Raw genomic sequence first — 22,542 nt, forward strand, 5'->3', positions numbered from 1 at the left:
GAAATGTTGTTTTTAATTAACTTTAACCTCCACGACTCTTCGAACGGGCATTGCATTTCCTCCTAATTTTTGGCAGCTTTTGCTTGGAAGGCATAACGAAATACTATGGGAGACACACTCCCCAATAATGGGAATAATGTTTGTAATATGCTGTACTGCATGGCTCTTGTAAGGGGCATTGCAAGTTCCTCCATTCTAATTTTTGGCAGCTTTTGCTTGGAAGGCATAAGCAAAGACTATGGGAGACACACTCCCCAATAATGGGAATAATGTTTGTAATATGCTGTACTGCTTGGCTCTTGTAAGGGGCATTGCAAGTTCCTCCGTCCTAATTTTTGGCAGCTTTTGCTTGGAAGGCATAAGTAAAGACTATGGGAGACACACTCCCCAATAATGTGAATAATGTTTGTAATATGCTGTACTGCATGGCTCTTGTAAGGGGCATTGCAAGTTCCTCCGTCCTAATTTTTGGCAGCTTTTGTTTGGAAGGCATAAGCAAAGACTATGGAAGACACACTCCCCAATAATGGGAATAATGTTTGTAATATGCTGTACTGCATGGCTCTTGTAAGAGGCATTGCAAGTTCCTCCGTCCTAATTTTTGGCAGCTTTTGCTTGGAAGGCATAAGCAAAGACTATGGAAGACACACTCGCCAATAATGGGAATAATGTTTTTAAGATGCTGTACTGTATGGCTCTTGTAAGGGGCATTAAAACCGTCTTGTTAAGCTACTGCGACCTTCACCACTTTTCCGAGGGGCATTAAAACCGTCTTGTTAAGCTACTGTGACCTCCACGTCTCTTCCAAGGGGCATTCAAACCGTCTTGTTAAGCTACTGGGACCTCCACGTCTTTTCCGCGGGGCATTAAAACCGTCTTGTTAAGCTACTGTGACCTCCACGTCTCTTCAAAGGGGCATTAAAAGCGTCTTCTTAAGCCACTCTGAACTCCACAGCTCTTCCAAGGGGCATTGAAATGTTGTTTTTAATTACCTCTAACCTCCACGACTCTTCCAACGGGCATTACATTTTCTCCTCATTTTAGTCAGCTTTTGCTTTTCAATGCAAAGGCGAAAACTAAGGGAGACCCACTCCCCAATAATGGGAAGAAGGTTTTTAGTACGCTGTAATCCACGTCTGTTTCAATGGGCATTGCAGTTCTTCATAATTTTTGGAAAGCCTTCCATTCACTGCTTAGGCCAACAGTGTACAGGAGACCCAGTTGCTATAAATGGAAAAAATGGTTTAGTTAAGGCCCTCTGACCTCCATGTCATTTCCAAGGGGCATTGAAGTGCCTCAAAATTTTTGGTAGGCATTGCACTCACTGTATGCCCTATAACTGTGTAGCCGAACCGCTCCTTTTGTTACTGAAACATATCCTACAAGACATATGTGGTTGACTGGCCTGATATTAATGTGAATGGTCCCTGTTCCTCCTGCTCTTTCTCCTTTGCCACAACCTCATCCATCATTTATCACCTGAAGCTTTGTTTTAACGGGAGTCATAGAACTGGGATAGTAGCAGGAAAACATCCAGCAATCCTTGGAGGAGGTAGGATATGCGCCAAAACGCTGACCACCTCAGGCCTAGCCGCTACTACATACATGCGCTTGCATTCCAAGAAAAGAAAGCAGATGCTGCCCTAAAGCAGGCCGGGCTAAGAAAAGTGTGTGGGGGGAAGTTGACAGGAGAAATAGGGGCGGCTGGGGACCATTTATGGACATCCGGCTGCCTCCAGGCGGCTGGGGACCGTGTGTGGACACCCGGCCGTGGGGCAGCTGGGGACCGTGTGTGGACACCCGGCTGCGGGGCGGCTGGGGACCGAGTATTGACACCCGGCCGCCCCCTGGCGGCTGGGGACCGAGTGTGGACACCCGGCCGCCGGGCGGCTGGGGACTGAGTAAGGATACCAGGCCGCCAACGCAGCCATGACTTGGTGGCCAGATTCCGCCTCCACATGCCTAAAAGGCCCAATTTCAAGTGCAAGCAAGCAAGCAGTATGGTATTGCAGCCTGGGGGTGGGTGGGTGGCAGGCTGCACACTTACGCTTGCATTCCAAGAAAACAAAGCAGATGCTAACTTCTATCATCATCATCATGCTCCTCACCTTGGCACTCTCAACTGCCCTGATGGAGAAGCCAGGGCCTACTGGAGGAGTCTGGTTCTCTGGTGAGCTCGTCCAATGCTGCCCTAAAGCAGGCCGGGCTAAGAAAAGTGTGTGGGGGGAAGTTGACAGGAGAAATAGGGGCGGCTGGGGACCGTTTATGGACACCCGGCTGCCCCCAGGCGGCTGGGGACCGTGTGTGGACACCCGGCCGCGGGGAAGCTGGGGACTGAGTATGGACACCCGGCCGCCCCCTGGCGGCTGGGGACCGAGTGTGGACACCCGGCCGCCGGGTGGCTGGGGACTGAGTATGTATACCAGGCCGCCAACGCAGCCATGACGTGGTGGCCAGATTCTGCCTCCACATGCCTAAAAGGCCCAATTTAAAGTGCAAGCAAGCAGTATGGTATTGCAGCCTGGGGGTGGGTGGGTGGCAGGCTGCACACTTACGCTTGCATTCCAAGAAAACAAAGCAGATGCTAACTTCTATTATCATCATCATGCTCCTCACCTTGGCACTCTCAACTCCTCTGATGGAGAAGCCAGGGCCCACCGGAGGAGTCTGGTTCTCTGGTGGGCTCGTCCAATGCTGCCCCAAAGCAGGCCGGGCTAAGAAAAGTGTGTGGGGGGAAGTTGACAGGAGAAATAGGGGCGGCTGGGGACCGTTTATGGACACCCGGCTGCCCCCAGGCGGCTGGGGACCGTGTGTGGACACCCGGCCGCTGGGAAGCTGGGGACTGAGTATGGACACCCGGCCGCCCCCTGGCGGCTGGGGACCGAGTGTGGACACCCGGCCGCCGGGTGGCTGGGGACTGAGTATGTATACCAGGCCGCCAATGCAGCCATGACGTGGTGGCCAGATTCTGCCTCCACATGCCTAAAAGGCCCAATTTAAAGTGCAAGCAAGCAGTATGGTATTGCAGCCTGGGGGTGGGTGGGTGGCAGGCTGCACACTTACGCTTGCATTCCAAGAAAACAAAGCAGATGCTAACTTCTATTATCATCATCATGCTCCTTACCTTGGCACTCTCAACTCCTCTGATGGAGAAGCCAGGGCTCACCGGAGGAGTCTGGTTCTCTGGTGGGTTCGTCCAATGCTGCCCCAAAGCAGGCCGGGCTAAGAAAAGTGTGTGGGGGAAGTTGACAGGAGAAATAGGGGTGGCTGGGGACCGTTTATGGACACCCGGCTGCCCTCAGGCGGCTGGGGACCGCGTGTGGACACCCGGCCGCGGGGCGGCTAGGGACCGAGTATGGACACCCGGCCGCCCCCAGGCGGCTGGGGATCGAGTGTGGACACCCGGCCGCGGGGCGGCTGGGAACCGAGTATGGACACCCGGCCACCCCCTGGCGGCTGGGGACCGAGTGTGGACACCCGGCCGCCGGGCGGCTGGAGACTGAGTATGGATACCAGGCCGCCAACGCAGCCATGACGTGGTGGCCAGATTCCGCCTCCACATGCCTAAAAGGCCCAATTTCAAGTGCAAGCAAGCAGTATGGTATTGCAGCCTGGGGGTGGGTGGGTGGTTGGCTGCATATTTGTGCTTGCATTGCAAGAAATGGGGGAGGTACAATTGAACACTGCCCTGGGACAAGAACTTGCACGGGGATAGTTGCAAGTCTGCATCTTCTGATGCGGCAAGGTTGACTTCTGATGGGCACACTTTTAGGCAGTGACTTGGGTGTCAGAGATGCTTCCAGGGGTCTTCCCCATGCTGTTCCCATGTCTTTTCAGCACTGTATGCATGTGTCACACAGCACATGGCCAGATAAGGTTGTAAAATGTTAAAATTACATTTCCCGGTGAATGCATTTGTCACGGTTGAAAGCAATAGAAAAGTGCAAAAACGCATAAAAAATGCTACTTGTGAACATAGCCCAAGGTGTAGAGGAGTATTTTTTTTTGGTTATTTATTTTACCTTATACACAAGTATTTACCCTGGAAAGGAACTTCCTTAACATATTTCACAGGAAAGCAGTTTCAGTTTCATTTTTGAACGTTTTATTGTGAGCCCTTAAAAGTGGCTTAATACCTCTGACAACGTTGTTGACAGCAGTGACCTGCGGTTCAGAAATGCTTCCTGGGGCGATCCCCATGCTGTCCACATGTCAGTTGAGCACTGTCACTATCGTTTTGGGTACTTGTTAGGCTTTTAAAAGACTGCCGGGGGTGCCGCCGCAAAAATGCTCGGGTCTCCCATAGACTGACATTGGGCTCGTTGCTCGAGTCGAGCACCCGAGTATCACGGCGAGCTCGGCCCGAGCTTCGAGCACCCGAGTATTTTAGTGCTCGCTCAACACTACTGACTACACATCATTGATGTTCTCTGGTTACCAGAAATTCACTTCTATTAATTATAGTAACTCTATTGACATTGAGTATCTACAGTGAACCCTCCTTGAGGTGCGTCGAAATGTCACCTTCTCGGTAGCCTGAAGGTAGCCAGTATGCATAATATATGGTGGAACTGAAAAAAATTCTGGAATCTGATCTGAGTTACAAATCTTAAATCAATGAAGAGTAAAATAATGTATTAATGGCAGGTTATGTAACAGTATTTGTTATATTATATAGTAATGCCACCCAAAAATGTTTTTTTATTTTTAACTTTTATGGTGGAAACATCATTTAATGTTAGCAACATTTTCTAATTCTCTTAGAAAAATGCTCTCTTGTGATAGCTCAGTATCAATCACTATTAAATATAAAAAACAGATTATGCAAGGCTTACATTATGGCTGAAACATGATAAATAGTACACCGAAGTATGGGGCTCTATGGAATAGGCAGATGTTCTAACTATCCTCATAAACATTTAATGTAATTTAAAAGAGGCACGACCCTAATTTCATAAGTAATTACTCACACAGTACAATGTACCTCCACATGCTCCACCAGTCATCAGGTCATTTACAACTTCTTTCACTATTAAATAAAAATCTTCACTTTATGCATTTAAAATGCAAACTAGCCAAAATGGATATTAGCAGTGTAAGATGAATGAATATACCATAATGCAGGGAAATATTAATAGTACTAGATACTTGCATATATGTTATTGATCAGAACTATTGTATATACATTTAATGTACCGTAATTGGTTTGATATAATATAATTGATACTAAAGACAATTAAGTTAACTCACTTTGGTTTGTCAAGGGTAAAGCACTGGATTGTTTGCATAACCTTGGTACTGAAGTGTTAGTACACTACATAAGGTCCCTAACTACCCCTTTACACTTTAGATAGTTGTTGGTAGATCAATGGTTTGGCCGATTGTTCTTCGGACAGATATTTCAACCACTTTCATATATAAAGAGGCACTCAGATGGCCGAGTATTCCTATGTTCTCTATGAGAGAGCCGATGCCAGACATCTCTGATGGCGGCTTATCATGTAGAGAATAAAAAGATAGGCAGTCCGAAAATTGAACATGCCGGATCCTTCTGTGTACTGACATTGTACACTACTGTGCAAAAGTTTTATGTAGGTGTGGGAAAAATGCTGAAAAGTAAGCTTTTTTTTTCAAAAATAGAAGTGTTAAAAATAAATGATCAATTAAGAAAATGCAAAGTGAATGAACAAATGTGAATTCTAAATTAATATTTGATGAGACCTTGCTTTGCCTTCAAAATAGCTGCGCATTGGTGCCACAGAACCCAGAAGGGTGCATGGATGGACTTCTCCACAAGAGGCCCTCGCACATTCACACACCTCCACCCTACCACCTCAGACAAGCAGAGGGAGCCCTTAGGGATATATATAGGGAGGGTGGAGCCAGGCAGCTCAGTTAGAGTTGGAGTCAGACTGAGAGATGGTCTGAGAGCATGCTGACGCTCAGAGAGCAGTGAAGAGGCAGCACGCTGGCTGCTGTGCTTAGGCAAGCCAAGGCCTACAGCACGTGTGAGGGCCTTGAGTCTGGCTGAAGGCGAGAGGAGAAGGAATAAGTAGCAATGGGGCAGAGGAGCATACCAGGCTCACCCCGAGATATATACCGGACACCGGGTCCGCGCCTACAGGGACCCTTTATACCCAGTAGGAACCACCGGAACCCCTGGAGGACTACAGGTCCGAGGTCTACCAAACGCTGACTACAGTACCAGGGCTAGGAGTCACGGAGGCCCCAGCGTACAGGGAGAGTGATCTCCAAAAGAAGGCCCTACTACCAGGTCAGCAGGTGCAAGGAGAGAGACAGTACCAGGCTAGGCCTAGTTCCAGTCAGGCCAGAAGCTTAGCGAGTAAAGCCACGGATCAGGAGGCCCTATACCCGCTCACTGGGGAGAGTCCAAAAGTGCATCCTTCGCCCGGAGTACCCTGGACCGTGCCTGCATCATCACCAGTAAAGGTACTGAAGCTTACCCCCATGAGAGTGTCCGTCTTTCCTCCGGGACCGTCCTGCCGTCTCTCCCCAGCATCCACCATCTACCCCTACACTGCCCTGGAGCTAGCTCTACCTGTGGAGAGCCACACCATCCCTGCTGCCGTAACACCAGCTCCAGAGGACTGCTCCGCAGCGGCGGCTCCCCTTTGGCCGCATTCCACAGGTGGTGTCACGAACTTTCCAAATCCCCTATAAATATCCCCCTTTTTACTGACCGCCCTGGGTCACGGACCGGGCCAGCCACCGTGATATTCCCCATACCGGCATCCATAAGAGGCCCGGCTGCCGAGTACCCCACGGCTCAGGGGGGGCGTCAAAAGCATTAAAGGGGTTCTAAATTGCTATTTTATATTTCAAATCAATATTGAAAAAAAATAGGAACCAGACATGTCAGCATTTGTAGGTATCCTACCTCAGTAGACTAGGGATCATAGTCCAGACATACTAAAACATAGCTTTAGGTTGAGTTTGCTAACAGTCTGAGGTTTAATCTTTATTACTGAAGGGAATTAGACTTTGTATAGGCTGTGTTTGCTAGAACCAGAGACAGACGATTGCACAATATTGTAAATAAGACTACAGGCATATGGCTTAAGATGGAGAAGCTTATTGTAGTACCAAAAATATAAGTGGCTATCTGAAACCCATTATGATGTATCCAACCTTTAATTAATATTCAGATTATATATTCTGTGTTAAGGTATACTTTATCTGTGAATGTATCTCACTGATACATAGCTTCATAACACAATATACTGTGTGGGAATAATACCTTGTTCTGATTTATAACCCGGTGTAGGATTTACTCTTATCATATGTAAATATTATGACAGAAGTAGAATGGTCCGTGAACAGGTCTTGTCTGGTATTGCTTATCTGTGATAGCTGGCCACTGTCACGGGATTGGAATGTTGGACAACAACCTATGAACTTTCATGCTTACGTAATATTAGATTGGGTAAGCCTTTTTCTAAAATATAAAAGCTGTTGAAGAATTCAGTTATGGCAGAAGCATTGTGGACCTGTGAAGAGGACTCTCTTCACAGTGTAGGACGTAGGACGCATTCTCTGCCCATCGCTGAACGCTTCTCCAGCTAAAGTTTCCAGACAGGTGATGTACATGCTACTAGGGAAATCTTTTTCTTCTTCTATCTAATAGTAAGTATGTAACCTTTATAAGTATTTAACCTTTGTACTCAGAATCTACAAAAGTGTACACAATATCATAATATCATACTACACTCCCTGACAGAAGTTATGTCGCTTATCCATGTTATGTAAATAAAAGCTTATAACCTGACGTTAAATTTATCCATTGGTTTTATAAATTACTCTTTTGAAAGCTGAAACCCTCCCAAATTTGGTTTGGGCTAAGAAAATAATTTGGCATCAATGCTATATTGATCATTTCATGAACACAGAAAGGTCAGATTTTGGCAAGACAAAAGTTTTGTCGCCCACAGAAAGTAATGTGATATTCAAACAAATAATTATCTTAAAATACAAATATATGTTGCATAACATTGGTGAATGAAGTTGTGCTGTTATTAGAGTCATATTTAATATTTTGTGTGACTTCCATGAGCTTGAAGGACTGCATCCATGCAGTTCAACAATGATTCATCCAATTTATTAATCAAGTCATCAGGAATAGCAGAGAATGCCGTCTTACATACCTCCCAGAGTTCATCAAGATTCTTTTGTTTTGTCTTCCAAGCTTCCTCTTTCATCCTACCCCAAACATGCTGAATGATGTTCATGTCTGGTGACTGGGCTGGCCAGTCCTTGAGCACCTTGATCTTTTTTGCCTGGAGGAACTTTGTTGTAGAGATAGATGTATGAGATGGAGCACCATCCTGCTGCAGAATTTGACCCCTTTTATGATTTGGAATGTAAGAGGTAGCTAATACTTCTTGATATTTTAGGCTTTTGATATTCTTCCACCTTGCAAATGTTTCGCACACCCCCAATACTGAATGTAATCCCAGACCATGATCTTTCCACCACCAAATGTAACTGTTTTCTGGGTGTATTTTGGATCCATACGGGCTCCAGTAGGTCTCCTGCAGTATTTGCAGTGGCTGTGGTGTAATTCTACTGAAGATTCATCAGAGAAATCCACCTTCTGCCACTTTTCCACAACCACCAGAAATGAGGAGGGCACCATCTGATGATCGGGATCTACCTGCAGCATCTCATTGAATAGCAAATATGAAAACAACAAAGAAAGAGGAGATGCAAATTAGCAGTGATCACCCAAATAATCAAGAGTAACCAAATAATTATCAATAGCAATAATGATCTAAAAAAATATATCAATTTATTGAATACAAATAATTCCTGACACATATACACAAAATAACAAACCGACAAACAAGTAAAACACCATTAAAAAAGTGGGAGAACACCACTGTCTAAAGAGCCAGCTGGTACACTGAATATGAAAAATCGTAAATAATGATGCAATGTATAATAATACAGAAATAAGGCAAAAGTACGTAATCCCGAGCGCACAGGCTCAATACAGTATCTGTGATGGTCAATACTACATAGACCCTGCAGTGCATGTATCAAAAACGAGAATAGCTATCAGAAGGCGTGTAAAACACACCAATGGCTGAATAAGCAAAATATATCTTGAGGTGCCTACAGACAGACTAATGCAACCATTCCCAATAACAGGGAGCCAAGCTAGTGGAATGATAATGCATAAATAAATAAATGAATAGTCCAGTAGAACAATATCTTTTACCCCACACTAGAGAGTGCCCCCGCATGAAAAGATGCACAGTCGTTGAGGGTGGCCAAATTTGCCCCCAAAGCTAACATGTGTACATGTCTGCAGCGTGGCCTACAACAAGAAAAGAGGTAATACCAAATAGTGGGAGCCTGTGCCACTTTTCCAGCGTCCATGTGTTTAGCAGGCTGTGGGACTTTGCAAATGCTTTTTATTTGCCTTTTGTTTAGTGTTGGCTTCTGGGCACTGATTCGACCATGGAGGCCATTTCGAGACAGAATCCTACAAACTGTTCTAGTTGACACAGGGACTTGAGGTGACCAGGCCTGTTGGAGCTCTGCTGCAGTGGGAGAGGGGCTTGCTTTGGATTTTCTAACCAACAAAAGTTCCTCCTGAGCAGTTGCCTTGCCAGGTCTGCTGGACCTGGGCTTGTCAAACACTTCTCCAGTCTCTTCAAATCTTTTTTTAATTCTTTGTACTTGAAGCTAAGACACATTAAAGGTGCCAGCCACCTCTGCAGTGGATCTGGTCTTCAGCCTCTTGATAATCAAGGCTTTGGTCGCAGGGTGTATTTTTGGCATGTTGTCAGAGCTCAAGTTGCAGTTAAAGTGAAGGTCTGGGGTGCTGGGTTTCTTTTTATACACACCCACTAATTAATCGATCATTTACTGAGCACTGGTGAGGATGTAAACTAGGAATTGGGTGCATTATATCACCAGGCGACAAAACTTTTGTCTTGCCAAAATCTGACCATTCTGTGTTCATTAAATGATCAATATTTCAGCATTGATGCCAATTTATATTCTTAACCTAAACCAAATTTGGGAGGGTTTCAGCTTTCAAAAGAGTAATTTTTAAAACCAATGGATGAATTTAACGTCAGGTTATAAGCTTTTATTTACATAACATGGATAAGTGACATAACTTCTGTCAGGGAGTGTATTCCTTTGATTCTATATTTTATCTTTCAAATTAGCTGTTATAAATAAAATTATGTTATATTACAAGTGGTTGCCTTCTTTAAAGCCATATCCGAACCTTATTGCTAAAAACTTGGCAATACATGCCACGAACAAAAGTTAATTTTAATCAATAGATCTTGGAATAATAATAATTTCCACAATTGGGTGTGTTTAAAAATAATGTTCCTGTGCTGAGATAATCTTATAAATGTGCGCCTGCTATGTGCTGTGTAATGGCTGTGTCTGTCGGTGCAGGAACATGTTCTGATCATACCACAGCTCCTGGGCAACGGAGGAAGCAAAAAAGTATACAGACATTACAGCACGGGGATCACAGCTGAATCTTTTTGTGAGGTAAAACATTTCCCTGTCTGTTTTTAAACAATATCCAAATAGAAATGCACAGGCAACCAGCACTGCAGCGACTCAGTCCTTGTGCAGAGATTCCAGAAGCTCGACCTCATCAGCTGGAGCAATAAATCTTACCATCGGGTGCAACTCCCTCCAGAAACAAAGTAATTCACAATTCATACATGAAGAAAGCGAGGTGGCACACCGATGTAATAAAATCTTCTTTTATTCCATTTCCATTAAAAATGCAGGGAAGCGGCGCCTTTTACGGACGGCGGCCGTTTCGCGTGCACATAAATCGGACCAAAGTATTGCATGCTGCAATTCTTTTCTCACGGATGGTTGGACTGAGACAAAAATCATTCATTTGGACAGCCCTACAGAATAAAAGGGGTAAGTGTGCTGTCTGTGTGCTAACTGATAAAAAATTGGATTATTTAATTTGCGTGTTTTTTGGGACATTTTGGCATAAAGTATTGAGCTGCTTACAAGCAAAAGGCACCAGGAGCATGGTCAAGTCACTGTTTGCTTTCAAAGCCTTTAAGCATTTAAAAGAAGCTCAAAAAGACTGAACATATGAACAGCAAGTGCATTTTGATATTGCAGTGCATATGTTCTTTCTCTGTCACATTTTTAATGAGCTTTTTCAGGTAGATTCCTCAGTGGACACATCTGAAAAAGGCATTGTTAGTACAAAAATGTTCAGAAAACAAATAATATAAATACGGGTTGGGAACAGAAAGTATGAAGTCCCCCCTAAGTACAGTTGAAACCAGAAGTTTAGATACACTATATAAAAAGACACATATGCATGTTTTTCTCAATATCTCACATGAAATCAGAATAAACCTTTCCTCTTTTAGGTCAAATTGGATTACCATAATTCTTAATATTTGCCAAATGCCAGAATAATGAGAGAGAGAGAATGTTTTAAGGCATTTTTATTACTTAATGCAAAGTCAAAACTTTATATACATTTCATTAGTATTTGGTACCATTGCCCTTTAACTGAATGACTTGGGTCAAAAGTTTGGGATATCCTTCCACAAGCTTCTCACAATAGTTGGTCGGAATTTGAGCCCATTTCTCCTGACAAAATTGGTGTAACTGATCCAGGTTTGTAGGTCGCCTTGCTCGCACCTGCCTTTTCAGCTTTGCACATACATTTTCAATAGGATTGAGATCAGGTCTTTGTCATGGCCACTCCAAAACATTGACTTTGTTATCCTTAAGCCACTTTGTTACCATTTTGGCAGTATGCTTCGAGTCACTGTTCATTGGAAGACCCATTTCCGCCCAAGCTTTAACTTCTTGGCTGATGTTGCTTCAGTATTGCCACATAATCTTCTTATCTCATGATGCCATCTTGTGAAGGGAACCATTCCCTCCTGCTGCAAAACAACTGCACAACATGATACTGCAACCCCCGTGTTTCACAGTTGGGATGGTGTTTTTTAGGCTTCCATGCTTCTCCCTCTTTCCTCCAAATGTAACAATGGTCATTATGCCCAAAAAGTTCAATTTTAGTTTCATCAGACCACAGGACATGTCTCCAAAATTAAGGTCTTTATTCCTGTTTGCATTTGCAAACATTAATCTGACTTTTTTATATTTCTTTTGGAGTAATGGCTTCTTCCTGGCAGAGTGACCTTTCAGCCCATGTTGATAAAGTACTCGTTTCACTGTGGATATTGACACAATCTTACCAGCTTCCGCCATCATCTTCACAAGGTCTTTTGCTTTTGTACTTGGGTTGATATGCACATACTGGACCAAAGCACGTTCTTTTCTGGGACTCAGAACAAGTCTCCTTCTGGAGCAGTATTGACGCGCTCCCTGGGGCTGTGGGGTACTCGGTAGCCGGGCCGATCCTTTTCGGGGTAGTCACGGTGGCAGTGACCGGGTCCGTGGCCCAGGGCGGTCAAATTATTAAAAGGGGAATAAAGTTTTTGGGATAATGTTCGTGATGCCACCCATGGTATGTGACTATATGGGGCCGCCGCTGCGGTGCAGATCCACTGGAGCTGATGGTGACGCAGCAGAGTTGGTTCAGCTCTCCACAGGCAGAGCTAAGCTCCAGGCAGTATATGATGATTTTAAGAGGTAGATGTTGTTGGTGCGGTGTAGTGCAGGGTTGAGGGCGCAGATAATGACCAGACAACAAATTTATGGCGGTTTCCTCTACCTTTACTTGCGGTTTGTCAGAGCAGACCGGAGCACTGATACTAGCTGGTGGTGGAGGTCCGGGCGGCCTAGGAGCAATTTGAGGATCCACCTCGCCAGGTGGAGTTGTAGGCCTTCCCTCTACGCTATCCTCTTTGGCCATGCTGCTTAAAGCTATGCTCCGGCCCTCGTTCTTGAGCAAAACGTCTATTCCTCACCCGTATGGCAGGCAGCTTGAGCCTTCTTCAGGTGTCGCTCCTTTGTGGCGGCGCTGGACCCTAGGATGCTGCTGAGCCGCCGGACGTCTGGTGGGGACAGGAGACCTGGAGTCTCCTGCCCTCCGGATTTAGATGCCGGGCCTTCAGTGCCCGCACAACCATGGACTCTGGTGTCCGATTTCCTTGCGCTTCTCTCTGGGGCGAGCTTGTTCACAGCTCCCTTCCCCAGATCCTTCCTCGTCGCTCTCCTGTCTCTAACTCTCTTCAACTAACTCCCTCTAACCCCGCCTCCAGATTCCAGTTTAAAGGGGAGGAGCTCCCCTTTCTGGTCTGGGGTCAGGAAATTGTTGGATTCTGGTATACCTGATTAGGAGACCTCTCCTTGCATCATACTGTGGCAACCGGACCCCTGGGGTGCCACAGTATGAAGGCTGGACATTCCCATCTTGTTTGTACTTGCGTATAATTGTTTGTACAAATTAATGAGGCACCTTCAGGTATCTTGAAACTGTACTGAAAGGATGAGCCAGACTTGTGCAAGTCCACAATTCTCTTCCTGATATCTTGGCTGATTCCTTTAGACTTTTCCATGATATGGCACAAAGAAGCAGTGTGTTTCAAGTGTGCATTAAAATACATCCACAGGTGTGTCTCTAATTAACTCATATGTTGCCAAAAAACCTATCAGAAGCTTCCAAACACATGACATCATCATATGGGCAGTCCAGAATTGTTTAAAGGCATAGTAAGCTTAGTGCATGTAAACTTTTGACTCTGCAGTAAGTAATAAAAATGCCTTAAAACATTCTCTCTCATTATTCTGGCATTTGGCAAATATTAAAAATTATGGTAATCCTAAATGACCTAAAATGAGAAAGGTTTATTCTTATTTCATGTCAGATATTGTCTTTTTATATAGTGTATGTAAACTTCTGGTTTCAACTGTATACAGTGCCTACAAGTAGTATTCAACCCCCTGCAGATTTAGCTGGTTGACACATGCGGAATTAACTTGGCATTGTGACATTTGTACTGTAGATCAGCCTGGAAGTGGGAAATGCACTGCAGCAAATTTTGTTTTTTATTTCTTTTTTTTTTAAAACGTTAAAAGTTAATTCAGAGTGTCATTTATTATTCAACCCCTCAAACCACAAGAATTCTGTTTGGTCCCCCAAAAGTATTAAGAAGTAGTTCAGGCACCAAGAATAATGAGCTTCACATGTGTGGATTAAAGATCTCTTTTGCCAGCCTTTTCTGACTATTTAAGACCCTCCCCAAACTTGTGAACAGCACTCAGACATGGTCAACATGGGAAAGACAAAGGAGCATTCCAAGGCCATCAGAGACAAGATCGTGGAGGGTCACAAGGCTGGCAAGGGGTACAAAACCCTTTCCAAGGAGTTGGGCCTACCTGTCTCCACTGTTGGGAGCATCATCCGTAAGTGGAAGGCTTATGGAACTACTGTTAGCCTTCCACGGCCAGGACAGCCTTTGAAAGTGTCCTCCCGTGCCGAGGCCAGGCTTGTCCGAAGAGTCAAGGCTAACCCAAGGACAACAAGGAAGGAGCTCCGGGAAGATCTCATGGCAGTGGGGACATTGGTTTCAGTCAATACCATAAGTAACGTACTCCACCGCAATGGTCTCCGTTCCAGACGAGCCCGTAAGGTACCTTTACTTTCAAAGCGTCAGGTCAAGGCTTGTCTACAGTTTGCTCATGATCACTTGGAGGACTCTGAGACAGACTGGTTCAAGGTTCTATGGTCTGATGTGACCAAGATCGAGATCTTTGGTGCCAACCACACACGTGACGTTTGGAGACTGGATGGCACTGCATACGACCCCAAGAATACCATCCCTACAGTCAAGCATGGTGGTGGCAGCATCATGCTGTGGGGCTGTTTCTCTGTCAAGGGGCCTGGCCATCTGGTCCGCATCCATGGGAAGATGGATAGCACGGCCTACCTGGAGATTTTGGCCAAGAACCTCCGCTCCTCCATCAAGGATCTTAAGATGGGTCGTAATTTCATCTTCCAACAAGACAACGACCCAAAGCACACAGCCAAGAAAACCAAGGCCTGGTTCAAGAGGGAAAAAGTCAAGGTGTTGGAGTGGCCTAGTCAGTCTCCTGACCTTAACCCAATTTAAAACTTGTGGAAGGAGCTCAAGAATAAAGTCCACATGAGACACCCAAAGAACCTAGATAACTTGGAGAAGATCTGCATGGAGGAGTGGGCCAAGATAACTCCACAGACCTGTGCCGGCCTGATCAGGTCTTATAAAAGACGATTATTAGCTGTAATTGCAAACAAGGGTTATTCCACAAAATATTAAACATGTCGGTTGTATAATAATTGACCCACACTTTTATGTTTAAAATTTAATAAAATTCAACTGAGCAACATAACTTTTTGGTCTGTAAGATTTATGCTTCTGTTCATAAAACCTACTCACGTTTGCAGTTTGAAGGCTCTAACTTATTTGCATCTTATCAAACCAGCTAAATCTGCAGGGGGTTGAATACTACTTGTAGGCACTGTATATATCAGAATATAAGGTGGAGTACTCCCATAACATAAAATTAGCAAAAAGCACCAAAAATGGAGTAACCAACAACGACCAAGCAAGAATGTAAATTAAAAAATCATTCTTTCTTTATTGATAATAGGATAAAAAATTAATCACCAATACAGATGAATATATGGGTATAAGGAGGAGAAAAAAATGGACAACATCATAATCTAAGGCAGGAACATGTGCAAAACAGCACCAGAGGACACTCTATAAGTCAGTTCCAAAATATACACCATAACAAATCTAATGTCAAATAGTAAGGATGGTGGAATGACACAAGTCCAAAAAGGGATATGTGCTGTTTAATATCCAATGTCTTGCTTACCCATAGGTGAGGGAGGTTTAGATGAGCCCACCACAACTGCCCAATGCGTGTTTCGCGTACTGGTTTCTCAAGGGAAAGCTTTTTGAAAATGGCATTGTGTTCAGATACCCTTATGTAAAATCTCCTGTAATATCTATGTAAAACCATTTTAATTCAAGATAAATTCCTACACCTTAATTACCGTATTTTTCGGACCATAAGACGCACTTTTTTCCTCCAAAATTTTGGAGGAAAATGGGGGGTGCGTCTTATAGTCCGAATGTTGGGGGGGTGTATATTTATGTGTGGTGTAGGGGGAGCGGTATCAGTGGAGGAGCTGGGCACAGGAGGCAGCAGCCACCCGCTGCAGCCTACTGTCCCCGCTACTAACGAATGGGCGTGGGCGTGGGGAGCACTGAATATTCATGCTCCTTAATAGCGGTATACAGTGTAGCCGCGCTGCGGCTGCTGCTGCCGGCTATCTCCTGTGCCCTCTGTTAAAGGGCATGTATATTCAACCTCTCTACAAGCCCATGGGCGTGGGGAGGAGGTGAATATTCATGCCCTTTAATGAGCGGGCACAGGAGATAGCCAGCAGCAGCAGCCGCAGTGCGGCTCCGCTGTGTGCCGGCTATGAAGGAGAGTGAAGTCACTGCTCCCTGCGCACACAGACCCGCCATGGGGAGCAGTGACTTCCAGCAGCTGATCTCTCCTTGTGAGCCGCGCATGGCAGTGACGTCATGCGCGGCTCACATGGAGAGATCAGTGCAGGCAGACCGGACGCAGCGCTGGAGGAGAGAAAAGAGGTGAGTATGAGTGTTTATTTTTTTTTAATGTGCAGCCTGATGGGGATTAGGGGTGCCATGCATACTAGAACAGGGATTAGGTGTGCCATGCATACCAGGACAGGGATGAGGGGTGCCATGCATACCAGGACAGAGATGAGGGGTGCCATGCATACAAGGACAGGGATTAGGGGTGCCATGCATACCAGGACAGGGATGAGGGGTGCCATGCATACCAGGATAGGGATGAGGGGTGCCAAGCATACCAGGACAGGGATGAAGGGTGCCATGCATACCAGGACAGGGATGAGGGGTGCCATGCATACCAGGATAGGGATTAGGGGTGCCATGCATACCAGGACAGGGATTAGGGGTGCCAAGCATACCAGGACAGGGATTAGGGGTGCCATGCATACCAGGATAGGGATGATGGGTGCCATGCATACCAGGATAGGGATTAGGGGTGCCATGCATACCAGGACAGGGATGAGGGATGCCATGCATACCAGGACAGGGATTAGGGGTGCCATGCATACCAGGATAGGGATTAGGGGTGCCATGCATACCAGGACAGGGATGAGGGGTGCCATGCATACCAGGACAGGGATGAGGGGTGCCATGCTAACCAGGACAGGGATGATGGGTGCCATGCATACCAAGATAGGGATTAGGGGTGCCATGCATACCAGGACAGGGATGAGGGGTACCATGCATACTAGGACAGGGATGAGGGGTGCCATGCATATCAGGATAAGTATGAGGGGTGCCATGCATACAAGGATAGGGATGAGGGGTGCCAAGCATACCAGGACAGGGATGAGGGGTGCCATGCATACCAGGACAGGGATGAGGCATGCCATGCATACCAGGATAGGGATTAGGGGTGCCATGCATACCAGGACAGGGATTAGGGGTGCCAAGCATACCAGGACAGGGATTAGGGGTGCCATGCATACCAGGATAGGGATGATGAGTGCCATGCATACCAGGATAGGGATTACGGGTGCCATGCATACCAGCACAGGGATGAGGGGTGCCATGCATACCAGGACAGGGATTAGGGGTGCCATGCATACCAGGATAGGGATTAGGGGTGCCATGCATACCAGGACAGGGATGAGGGGTGCCATGCATACCAGGACAGGGATGAGGGGTGCCATGCTAACCAGGACAGGGATGATGGGTGCCATGCATACCAGGATAGGGATTAGGGGTGCCATGCATACCAGGACAGGGATGAGGGGTACCATGCATACTAGGACAGGGATGAGGGGTGCCATGCATATCAGGATAGGTATGAGGGGTGCCATGCATACCAGGATAAGGATGAGGGGTGCCATGCATACCAGGATGGAGGGATGCCAGGCATACCAGGATGGGGATGGGGACCACATATAAAAGGAAGGGGGGCGGCATATATACCAGGATGGGGGATATTGTCAGAATTTGGGGACATACCCCTATACCAGTGTCAGCAGAAGACCCCCTCCCCCTTAAAAGTGCATCATGACCACATTTTTTGCTTAAATTTTTATTTTTTTATTTTCCTCCTCTAAAACCTAGGTGCGTCTTTTGGTCCGGTGCGTCTTATAGTCCGAAAAATACGGCACATCTGTTTTATTTCAAATCCACAGTACAATGGTTGATGTACAGAGGCTAAATTGTCCTAATACTTTTGAACAAAAATGTATAAAGGATTTTTTTGCAACATGTAGATAGCAGAAATCTAAATACACCTAATACCTAAGATCACACTAGATCTCACGTTTTTTCCAGTTCTCTGGATGGCACTGCGGATGTTCCATGTCTTGTTCTTGTATTTTAAGGCTGAATGGCATAAACACTATTTTCTTGAAAACAGAAATGGATAATCTTCTCCTTACTCTTTGGGCAATGCTATTACAGCCTCGCACCATTAGTCAGCTCTTGGATTAACCTACACGTGCCTTTGTCAACTCAACCATGAAATCAATCTCAAGAGGCACAAAAATTACATGAGTCTCAGTAGGTAGTAATGTTTCCTGAGCAGAAGCCAGACAGGCAGACAAGTCTCACATGTAACTGGTTCTGTGCCAATATTTTTTTTTTTGTTATTCGCGATCCTATTCTAATTCATAGAAGAAATCAGTCTATCACCGATATCCTCTCCTCCCAAGTAATTAGCAGGTCTAATCCATCCAAAATTTTTAAACAAAAGAAACTGTGTCTGGCACTTCAGGCTTTATAGCGCTTCACTTAAAGTGCAGTTGTGGCACCCCAGGGGTCTGGTTTCCACAGTAATGTAATGTTATGTCTGAGAGCAGGTGGGAGGTCCTTTGGTCAGGGTTCCTGTGCATGCCACACCTCCTGCCCAGTCTTGGGAGGGGAAGAACTTCCCCTATATAAACCTGGGGCTGAGGCAGGGTTAGTGAGTAGAAGAAGAACAGAAGTAGAGACAGAGAAGCAGCATAGGAAGAAACAACAGGAGCTCTGTGGAGCAGTGTTACAAAGAGTCAGGGGCTGGCAGCTGCAGAGCTCGCCCTGACTAAGAAGTATCACCGGACCCGGAGTCCGAGGCTGTGGGGACTAATCTCTACCCAGCAGCAGAGACCGACCGGCCGGGGATTGCAGATCCTCTGGCCCAGAAACCTGAAGGCACGGTCACAAGAGTGGGACCAGCACCGCCATCGTGGAGCGGAAGCCATTAGAAGGCCCCGAGTCACCGGCCATACGGGTGAGCACCACACGGTACACTCAGGGACGTGGGCTACTTATACCCGCCTCTAGCAAGGTAGCCAGAAGAGTATCGTTAGTTTGGGAGGCCTACAACTCCACCTGGCCAGGGGAGATCCCATCTGCTCAAGGACTGACCAGGCCCCAATCGCTAGCCAGTACTCCGGGAGGGTCTATCTTTGTTACCAGTAAAGACCCTAAACTACACCGTACCGTTTCCGAGTGGTTCCTGCTACCCCCATCATCTACGTCGGCTGCCCTGAGGCCATACCCCTCCCGTTGGGGGTTATACTACCACGCTGCACAATCCTACCACCGGCCTCAGCGGTCTGCCCTGCAGCAGCAGCTCTAAAACTGCATTCAACGGGTGGCGTAGTCATCTAACATCTACTGCCATAGACTGCCACTGAGTTTGACACCCTGGGCACGGACCGGGTCACCGCCACAAGGACTACTACCCCTATCCAGATCCGGCTCCGGGTATCCACTGAACACGGCCCAGGGGGCGCGTAAACTTTGGCGTAGTCGGCAGGATCTCGTGCCCGCAACCACCGGGTACTGCGTGCCTGAAAAAGAGACTTTCAAACTCACCTGTGGTGAAGATTCCCGCCATCCGGCGCCATTTTCAGCCTTCTTCCCGCCATCCGTGAAGATTCCCGCCATCCGGCGCCATCTTCAGCCTTCTTCCCGCCATCTGTGGAGTTTTCCCGCCGTTGGACGCCATCTTGAGGACGCCGCGCGGGAAGAAGAGGGGCGTGGACTCCGAAAAGCCCGCGAGAACTGAAGCCCCGCCTCACGTCCGGACGTTGTGTAAGGTCCTGGAAGGAGCCCAGCAGACGCCGACGTCACAGGAGCGCGACGGAAGGTCCTCAACCCTGACGATCCACTGCGGAGCCGCGGCCTACGGAAGAGGATCATCGCAAGGTAGGCCACGGTCCACTAGGGGGGAGAAGGATGTCGGATACGGAGGAGAGCTTCACCGCTTCAACCCCCGCCAGCGCCACCGCTGCTGCAGTTATGCCCTTCACCATGCCCTATATCCCGGGAGCAGCTTGGCTACCCCAGTACTCAGGGGAGTCACATACCCTGCATGACTTTAGAGAAAAGCTGGATAGCCTCTTCCAGGTGTACCCCCTCACAGAAGAGCAAAAAGTGAGCATCCTGGTGGCCCAACTAACCGGGGCAGCCCAAAGGGAGGTAAAGTCCTGGCCACCTGGGAGGAGGACTGTCGCAGGGATACTAACCCGGCTGAGGGACACCTTTGATACCCGCACCTCAGCCGAGATTAAGCTTAGATTCTATGGGTGCAAGCAGCGAGCACATGAGAGTATAAGGGACTATGCACTAAACCTACAAGAGGCCCTGAGGGCCATTAAGCAGACCGACCCTGACAGCGTGGGAAACGAGGACAGGCTGTTGACCGAATAATTTATAGAGGGACTATATTGCAATGTCCACCGAACCCAGTTGCGGGCCATAGCCTTACAGGATCCTCATCTGGACTTTGCACAGTTCAAGGACAGAGCCATCCGGGTGCTCCGAGAACCGGCACCGGGTGGCGTTGTGACCCACAGGCGCCCTACTACCACTTACCACCAGGAGGCGGCGCCCTTGTCGGCAGGGCCTGTGGGAGCTGATGCGCAGGCTTTGGACAATGACCCGGCTCCAGACCTACACCATCAGGTCCAAGAGCTAGCTAAGAGCGTTGCTGCGCTAACCCGAACTGTGCAGTCTTTACAGGTTTCCACCCCAGGGAAGATCCAGCTGGCATCCGGACCGGAGGACATCCCGTGGCGTCGACCAAGGAGGACCCCACCGGCCAGAGGAAGACCCAGTGACCGATACAGCGAGGACGGACGACCCATCTGCCGCCGCTGCAATCAACCCGGACATATGGCAAGGTACTGTCCTTTAAACTGGCACAACCTGGGGTAGAGGGCCAACCCCCAGGAAAAAGATCACCAGGCCCATCGAACTGGCGCGACAGATATGTGGGAGGACGTCCAGTCTTGCCTGTGGTACTGGATGGCATTCCCATGAGTGTCCTACTGGACACCGGGTCACAGGTCACCACCATCCCGTACGTGCTCTTTAAGCAGTACTGGAATGACTCGGATATTACCCGCTACCCTGACGACGACTTGAGTATCATCGCCAGCAATGGCCAGCCCGTGCCACAGATCGGATTTAAAGAGGTGACCATCAAAATCGGTAGAGTCGAACTGGCAGCACAGGGACTGATCATTGTAGATATTGACAAGCATGAGAGTCACCCAAAGATAACGCTAGGAACTAATGTAATTGAAAATTGTCTTGCAGAGGTGATTTTCCTTTTACAACAGGTTGCCAAGAACGCCAGCTCCGGCGAGCAGCGAGTGCTCCAGAAAGAGATCCGGGCACTGATGCGACGGCAACAGGTGGAACTCTCCGGCGGTGAGATTGGTAGCGTAAGAATGTGTGACCCTTTCCCTATTGCCATGCCCCCAAAAAGTGAAATGATGATTTGGTGCCGGGCAGCTATTGGTCCGAGAGGTAGAGATTACCAGGCAATGGTAGAACCAGTTTACTCAGACAGTAGGCCCACCATTTTGACAGCACGGGGGGTGGTCAATGTACGCCATGGGAGGGTGCCCGTTCGCATAATAAATATCGGGAAGAGGGAAGTGTACCTACCCCGGTATGCCACGCTAGCCAAATTATATACCATCAACCAAAACTCTATACAGTCTGTGGAACCCTTGCCTCCATCTCACCCGGAGGAAGGTAACGGCTCTAAGAAAGTAAAGGAGGATTGGTGTCAGCAACTACACTTGGGAACTGACTCCACTCCCTCCCACCAGAAACAGGGAGTCTACCGGGTGGTTCAAGAGTATGAGAGAGTGTTTAGTAAACACCCGTTAGACTTCGGGTGAGTCAAGGGGGTAGAACACCACATTCCCACGGGAGATCATCCTCCCATAAAAGAGAGGTATCGACCCGTACCCCCTGCACATTACCAACACGCCAAGGGGATGCTTAGAGACATGAAGGAGGCTGGGGTAATCCGGGATAGCTGTAGCCCCTGGGCAGCCCCACTAGTTTTAGTCAAAAAGAAAGACAACACTATGAGGATGTGTGTAGATTACCGGAAAATTAACCGTATCACACACAAAGATGCGTACCCTTTACCAAGGATAGAGGAGTCTTTGGCTGCTTTAAGATCTGCTAACTTCTTCTCTACCTTGGATCTCACTAGCGGGTACTGGCAGGTTCC

The 22,542-nt window shown here is 47.2% G+C and overlaps 1 protein-coding gene across 4 annotated transcripts in view; it reads right to left on the reverse strand.

Moving 5' to 3' along the window:
* The window catches only part of TMEM108 (transmembrane protein 108), a 325,884-nt gene that overhangs the window by 69,410 nt on the left and 233,932 nt on the right, over window positions 1–22,542 (reverse strand). The window contains exon 1 of one of the 4 annotated variants that reach the window (XM_073676591.1): window positions 8,163–8,583. The exons of the other annotated variants lie outside the window; for them this stretch is intronic. The gene's annotated coding sequence lies outside the window, so the exon portion shown is untranslated. Of the gene's footprint in view, window positions 1–8,162; window positions 8,584–22,542 lie in introns of those variants that run through there. 4 annotated transcript variants of the gene reach the window in all.

This window comes from Phyllobates terribilis, unplaced genomic scaffold (assembly GCF_046119375.1).
Source record: "Phyllobates terribilis strain yellow unplaced genomic scaffold, ASM4611937v1 Scaffold_4__5_contigs__length_816908805, whole genome shotgun sequence".
Taxonomy (NCBI): Eukaryota; Metazoa; Chordata; class Amphibia; order Anura; family Dendrobatidae; genus Phyllobates; species Phyllobates terribilis.